The sequence below is a fragment of the Scyliorhinus canicula genome, unplaced genomic scaffold (genome assembly GCF_902713615.1).
Source record: "Scyliorhinus canicula unplaced genomic scaffold, sScyCan1.1, whole genome shotgun sequence".
Taxonomy (NCBI): domain Eukaryota; kingdom Metazoa; phylum Chordata; class Chondrichthyes; order Carcharhiniformes; family Scyliorhinidae; genus Scyliorhinus; species Scyliorhinus canicula.
Window position 1 is genome coordinate 5,358,179 of NW_024055728.1, and position 8,145 is coordinate 5,366,323.

Genomic DNA, 8,145 nt, shown 5'->3' on the forward strand with positions numbered 1-8,145 from the left:
GGAAAGACAGTAGAACAGCAATGGCAGGAGTTCCTGGGAGTAATTGAGGACACAGTGCAGAGGTTCATCCCAAAGAAAAGAAAGGTTATCAGAGGGAGGATTAGGCAGCCATGGCTGACAAAGGAAGTCAGGGAATGCATCAAGGCAAAAGAGAGAGCCTATAATGTGGCAAAGATTAGTGGGAAGTCAGAAGATTGGGAAGGCTACAAAAACAAACAGAGGACAACAAAGAGAGAAATAAGGAAGGAGAGGATCAAATATGAAGGTAGGCTAGCCAGTAACATTAAGAATGATAGTAAAAGTTTCTTTAAATACATTAAAAACAAACGGGAGGCAAAAGTAGACATTGGGCCGCTCCAAAATGACGCTGGTAATCTAGTGATGGGAGACAAGGAAATAGCTGAGGAAATTATAAGTACTTTGCGTCAGTCTTCACAGTAGAAGACATGAGTAATATCCCAACAATTCAGGAAAGTCAGGGGGCAGAGTTGAATATGGTTGCCATCACAAAGGAGAAAGTGCTAGAGAAACTAAAAGGTCTGAAAATTGATAAATCTCCGGGCCCAGATGGGCTACATCCTAGAGTTCTAAAGGAGATAGCTGAAGAAATAGTGGAGGCGTTAGTTATGATCTTTCAAAAGTCACTGGAATCAGGGAAAGTCCCAGAGGATTAAAAAATCGCTGTTGTAACCCCCCTGTTCAAGAAGGGAACAAGAAAAAAGATGGAAAATTATAGGCCAATTAGCCTAACCTCGGTTGTTGGCAAAATTCTAGAATCCATCGTTAAGGATGAGATTTCTAAATTCTTGGAAGTGCAGGGTCGGATTAGGACAAGTCAGCATGGATTTAGTAAGGGGAGGTCGTGCCTGACAAACCTGTTAGAGTTCTTTGAAGAGATAACAAATAGGTTAGACCAAGGAGAGCCAATGGATGTTATCTATCTTGACTTCCAAAAGGCCTTTGACAAGGTGCCTCACGGGAGACTGCTGAGTAAAATAAGGGCCCAAGGTATTCGAGGCAAGGTACTAACATGGATTGACGATTGGCTGTCAGACAGAAGGCAGAGAGTTGGGATAAAAGGTTCTGTTTCGGAATGGCAACCGGTGACAAGTGGTGTCCCGCAGGGTTCAGTGTTGGGGCCACAGCTGTTCTCTTTATATATAAACGATCTAGATGACGGGACTAGGGGCATTCTGGCCAAGTTTGCCGATGATACAAAGATAGGTGGAGGGGCAGGTAGTATTGAGGAGGTGGGGAGGCTGCAGAAAGATTTAGACAGTTTAGGAGAGTGGTCCAAGAAGTGGCTGATTAAATTCAACGTGGGCAAGTGCGAGGTCTTGCACTTTGGAAAAAAGAATAGAGGCATGGACTATTTTCTAAACGGTGACAAAATTCATAATGCTAAAGTGCAAAGGGACTTGGGAGTCCTAGTCCAGGATTCTCTAAAGGTAAACTTGCAGGTTGAGTCCGTAATTAAGAAAGCAAATGTAATGTTGTCATTTATCTCAAGAGGCTTGGAATATAAAAGCAGGGATGTACTTCTGAGGCTTTATAAAGCACGAGTTAGGCCCCATTTAGAATACTGTGAGCAATTTTGGGCCCCACACCTCAGGAAGGACATACTGGCACTGGAGCGGGTCCAGCGGAGATTCACACGGATGATCCCAGGAATGGTAGGCCTAACATACGATGAACGTCTGAGGATCGTGGGATTATATTCATTGGAGTTTAGGAGGTTGAGGGGAGATCTAATAGAAACTTACAAGATAATGAATGGCTTGGATAGGATGGACGTAGGGAAGTTGTTTCCATTAGCAGGGGAGACTAGGACGCGGGGGCACAGCCTTCGAATAAAAGGGAGTCACTTTAGAACAGAGATGAGGAGAAATTTCTTCAGCCAGAGAGTGGTAGGTCTGTGGAATTCATTGCCACAGAGGGCGGTGGAGGCCGGGACGTTGAGTGTCTTTAAGACAGAAATTGATAAATACTTGATTTCTCGAGGAATTAAGGGCTATGGGGGGAGAGCGGGTAAATGGTTGAAATCAACCATGATTGAATGGTGGAGTGGACTTGATGGGCCGAATGGCCTTACTTCCGCTCCTATGTCTTATGGTCTTATGGTCTTATGGACCTATGTGTGTGTGTTAATGGATATGTGTGTGTTAATGGATGTGTGTGTGTTAATGGATGTATGTGCCTATGTTAATTAATGTTTTCTCGTGTGTTAACAGATATGTGTGTGTGTTAATGGATGTGTGTGTTTGAATGGATGTGTGTGTTAATGGATGTGTGCGGATGTTAATGGTTGTGTGTGTTAATAGATGTGTGTGTGTGTTAACGGGCGTGTGTGTCAATGGATGTGTGTGTGTGAATGGATGAGAAATAAATAGAGAGAGATACTGAGACTGATGCAGAGAGAGTGATACAGATTGCGATACAGAGAGAAAGATACAGAGAGAGATACAGAGAGAGGGAATGTAACGGAGAGATACAAGAGAAAGAGAGACAGATAGATAAAGAGCGAGACACAAAGTGAGAGTCAAAGAAAGAGAGAGATGCAGAGGGATATACAGAGAGAGATACAGAGTGTTACAGAGAGAGATACAGGGAGCTATACACAGAAGGAGATACAGAGAGAGAGATACAGAGATACAGAGGCAGATGCAGGGAGATACAGAGATAGAGAGAGATACATAGAGAGAGATACAGAGACAGATACAGGGATAGATACAGAGAGATATACACAGAGGCAGATGCAGAGAGAGATACAGAGAGAGATACGCAGAGAGAAACATAGGAGATACAGAGAGAAACACATACAAAGATCCAGAGAGATCCAGAGAGAGAGATCCAGAGAGAGATAGAGAGCGATACACCGCGAGAGGTACAGAGAGAGATTCACAGAGGGAGATACAGAGACATAGATAGAGAGAGAGAGATACATAGATAGAAACGCAGAGGGAAAAACAGACAGAGTGGTGCAGAGAAAGATACACAGAGAGATATACAATAAGAGTGATACAGAGAGCGATACACAGAGAGAGATACAGAGGGCGACACGCAGAGAGAGATGCACAGAGAGAGATACAGAGAGAGAGAAACAGAGAGATACAGAGAGAGAGATACAGAGAGAGATGCAGAGAGAGAGATACAGAGAGGGAGATACAGAGAGAGATAACAGAGAGTTACACAGAGAGATACAGAGAGATAGACAGATAGAGATACAGAGAGAGATATACAGAGAGGGAGATACAGAGAGATATATAAAGAGATACAGAGTGCGAGATATACAGTGAGAGAGATACAGAGGGAGATACAGTGGGAGATACAGAGACAGAGATACAGAGAGAGAAAAAATGAGAGATACTGAGAGGGAGTTGTTCAAACGGAGGGAGTGAGAGACACACGGAGAGAGATCCTGAGAGAGATACATAGTGAGACATAAACAGAGAGATACAGTGAGAGATAAAAACAGAGAGACAGAGAGAATCACGGAGAGAGATACAGAGAGAGACAGAGAGAGATAGAGAGAGAGAGATACAGTGATGGAGAGAGATAGAGAGAGAGCTACACAGAGAGGTACACAGAGAGATAGAGAAGGATATTCAGAGAGAGATACACAGAGAGATATACAGAAAAATACACAGCGAGATACAGAGAGATACAGAATGAGATACAGAGAGAGATACAGAGAGAGAGACATACAGAGAGAGATACAGAGAGATATATACAGAGATGGAGATACAGAGGGAGAGCTACAGAGAGAGTGATACAGAGAGAGAGATACAGAGATAGAGAGACAGAGAGAGATGCAGAGAGAGATACAGTGATGGAGAGAGATACAGAGAGAGCTACACAGAGAGGTACACAGAGAGATACAGAGGGATATTCAGAGAGAGATACACAGAGATATATGCAGAAAAATACACAGCGTGATACAGAGACATACAGAATGAGATACAGAGAGAGATACAGAGAGAGAGACACTGAGATACAGAGAGATACAGAGAGAGAGAAACAGAGAGAGATACAGAGAGATACAGAGAGAGATATACAGAGAGAGAGATACAGAGGGAGAGATACAGATAGAGTGATACAGAGAGAGATATACAGAGAGAGATCGAGAGAGAGATGCATGGAGAGAGATACAGATGGAGATACAGTGAGATACAAAGAGAGAGAGAGATACAGAGGTAGACACAGAGAGAGACATACAGAGATCGATACATAGAGAAAGATACAGAGTCAGATATAGAGAAAGAGAATGGTACGGACAGATACAAGAGAAAGAGAGACACAGAGAGAGACATAGAGAGAGACGCTGAGAGATATACAAAGAGAAACAGAGACAGATACAGAGAGAGATACAGAGAGTGATACACAGAGGCAGATGATAGATACATAGAGATACGGAGAGAGAGAGAGAGATAGAGAGATAGAGAGAGAGCTACAGAGATAGAGATACAGAGAGAGATACAGAGAGATACAGAGAGAGATGCAGAGAGAGACACAGAAACAGAGAGCCACAAAGATACAGAGACAGAGAGATGCTTAGAGAGATACGGAGAGAATGATACAGAGGGAAACACAGAGAGATACAGAGAGAGATACAGAGAGAGATACAGAGAGAGAGAGAGATACAGAGAGAGAGTTACAGAGAGATAGATACAGAGGGAGAGATACAGGGAGAGAGACAGAGAGAGATTCAGTGAGAAACAGAGAGAGATATTGAGAGCAACATAGAGAGAGATACAAAGAGATAGATGCAGAGAGAAAGATACAGAGAGAGATACATAGAGATTGATACAGAGAGAGAGAGAGAGATGCAGTGAGAGATACACAGTGAGAGATACAGAGCGAGATACAGAGAGAGATACAGAGAGAGAGATACAGAGAGAGGCAGAGAGAGATACAGAGATAGAGGTACAGAGAGAGAGATACAGGGAGAGATACACAGATAGATACAGAGGTATAGAGAGAGAGAGGTACAGAGAAATAGATACAGAGGGAGAGATACAGAGAGAGATACAGAGAGAATGATACAGAGACAGATACAGTGAAAGAGAATGGGACGGTGCGTTACAAGAGAAAGAGAGACACAGAGACAGAGAGAGAGATAGAGATGCTGAGAGATATACAGAGAGAAATGCAGATAGTTAGATACAAAGAGAGAGTTGGAGAGAGGGAGATACAGGGAATGTTACAGTGAGAGATACAGGGAGCGGTAAACGGGAGATGCAGAGAGATAGATAGAGAGAGGGAGAGATACAGAGAGAGATACAGGGTGAGAGATACATAGATAAATACAGAGAGAGAGATACTGAATGAGATACAGAGAGAGTGATACAGACAGCGATACAGAGAGAAAGATACAGAGAGAGATACAGAGCGAGAGAATGGTACGGAGAGATACAATAGAAAGAGAGACACAGAGAGAGTTAAAGAGCGATACACAGAGAGAGACACAGAAAGAGAGAGATGCAGAGGGATATACAGCGACAGATGCAGAGAGAGAGATACAGAGAGAGAACTACAGAGAGAGAGATACAGAGAGTGTTACAGAGAGAGATACAGGGAGCGATACACAGAGGGAGATGCAGAGAGAGAGATACATAGATATATATACAGAGGCAGATGCAGAGAGTGATACAGAGAGAGATACACATAGAGAAACATATAGAGATATACAGAGAATTACAGACAGAGAGATACAGAGAGAGATAGGCAGCACGGTAGCATGGTGGTTAGCATAAATGCTTCACAGCTCCAGAGTCCCAGGTTCGATTCCCGGCTGGGTCACTGTCTGTGCGGAGTCTGCACGTCCTCCCCGTGTGTGCGTGGGTTTCCTCCGGGTGCTCCGGTTTCCTCCCACAGTCCAAAGATGTGCGGGTTAGGTGGATTGGCCATGCTAAATTGCCCGTAGTGTCCTAAAAAGTAAGGTTAAGGGGGGGTTGTTGGGTTCCGGGTATAGGGTGGAAACGTGGGTTTGAGTAGGGTGATCATGGCTCGGCACAACATCGAGGGCCGAAGGGCCTGTTCTGTGCTGTACTGTTCTATGTTCTAGATACAGAGAGAGATATAGAGAGTGATACATAGAGAGCGACACACAGAGAGAGATACACAGAGAGATAGAGAGCGATACTCTGCGAGAGGTAGAGAGAGAGATACACAGAAATAGAGAGAGATACAGAGAGAGAGAGATACAGTGGGAGATACATAGAGAGAGATACAGAGCGGGAGAGGAACAGACGGAGGCAGTGAGAGACACACGAAGAGAGATCCTGAGAATGATACATAGAGAGATATAAACAGAGAGATACGGTGAGAGATAAAGACAGAGAGAGAGCGAGGTGCAAGAATACTGATACATCGAGAGAGAGATACAGTGAGATACAGAGAGCGATACAAAGATATGGATATAGATACAGAGAAATAGAATGGTACGGAGAGAAACAAGAGAATGAGAGACACAGAGAGAGAGAGAGAGCTTCTGAGAGATAGATACGGAAACAGATACAGAGAGAGTGGTACAGAGAAAGAGATACGGAGAACGATGCAGAGAGAGAGATACAGAGAGAATGCACCGAGGCAGATGCAGAGAGAGATACAGAGAGAGCCCGGCTAGCTCAGTCGGAAGAGCACGGGACTCTTAATCTCAGGGTCGTGGGTTCGAGCCCCACGTTGGGCGGCTCATTGTTATCTGAGAATGAGCAGTTGAACGAACTGTTGGGCAGCATGGTAGCATGGTGGTTAGCATAAATGCTTCACAGCTCCAGGGTCCCAGGTTCGATTCCCGGCTGGGTCACTGTCTGGGTGGAGTCTGCACGTCCTCCCCATGTGTGCGTGGGTTTCCTCCGGGTGCTCCGGTTTCCTTCCACAATCCTGTTGTGTAACAGAACAGGGCCTGTTCTGTGCTGTACTGTTCTAAGTTCAAAGATACAGAGAGAGATACATAGAGATAGAGAGAAATGCAGGCAGAGAGATACAGAGGGATACAGGGAGAGATAAACAGAGAGATATACCGAGCGGGAGAGGTACAGGCGGAGGGAGTGAGAGACACACGAACATAGTTCCTGAGAAAGGTATATAAACAGGGAGATACGGTGAGAGATAAATACAGACAGAGACAGAGAGGTTTAAGGAGAGTGATACATAGAGAGATACAGAGAAATAGATACAGATACAGAGACATAGAGAGAGAGAGACATATGCAGAGAGAATTACAGACAGAGTGAGATAAATAGAGAGCGATACACAGCAAGAGATACAGGCCGATATACACAGAGAGAGATGCACAGTGTGAGAAACACAGAGAGATGCAGAGAGACACAATGAGCGAGAGAATACAGGGGGAGGTAAACAGAGAGATATACAGACAGAAAGATACAGAGAAAGAGAATGGTCTGGAGAGAAACGAGAGACAGAGAGAGAGATAGATGCTGAGAGATATACCGAGCGGGATGCAGAGAGTTTTGCAGAGAGAGATACAGTGAGATAGATACAGAGAGAGATACAGAATTACGGAGACGGATACAGGGAGAGAGATACAGAGATACACAGAGAGGGACAGGGAGAGAGATACAGATATACAGGGAGAGAGATACAGAGGGAGGTACAGAGATACACAGAGAGGTACAGGGAGAGATATACAGAGATGCACAGAGATGTACAGGGAGAGATATACAGAGATACACAGAGAGGTACAGGGAGAGAGATGGAGAGATACACAGAGTGGTACAGGGAGAGAAATACAGAGATATACAGAGAGGTACAGAGAGAGAGATACACAGAGAGGCACAGGGAGAGTGATACAGAGAGCGAGATACAGAGATACACAGAGAGGTAGAGGAAGAGACATGCAGTCACAGAGATGCACACAGAGTGGTAGAGAGAGATGCAGAGAGAATGTTTCGGAGTGAGATGCTTAGAGAGATGCATAGAGAGAGTGATACAGAGAGAGATATAGAGAGAGATACATAGAGAGAGAGAGAGAGATACAGAGAGAGAAACAGAGAGAGAGATACAGAGAGAGAGCTACAGATAGATAGATACAGATAGAGAGATACAGAGAGTGATACAGAGAGAGACACAGGGAGAGAGATACAGAGAGATATACAGTGGGATACAGAGATAGATACAGAGAGA

The 8,145-nt window shown here is 44.3% G+C and overlaps 1 non-coding gene across 1 annotated transcript; it reads left to right on the plus strand.

Moving 5' to 3' along the window:
• The first annotated feature begins 6,615 nt into the window (after window positions 1-6,615).
• Window positions 6,616-6,688, plus strand: trnak-cuu. The gene has a single exon. It is a non-coding gene; the product is annotated as a tRNA-Lys (tRNA).
• The last annotated feature ends 1,457 nt before the right edge of the window (window positions 6,689-8,145 follow it).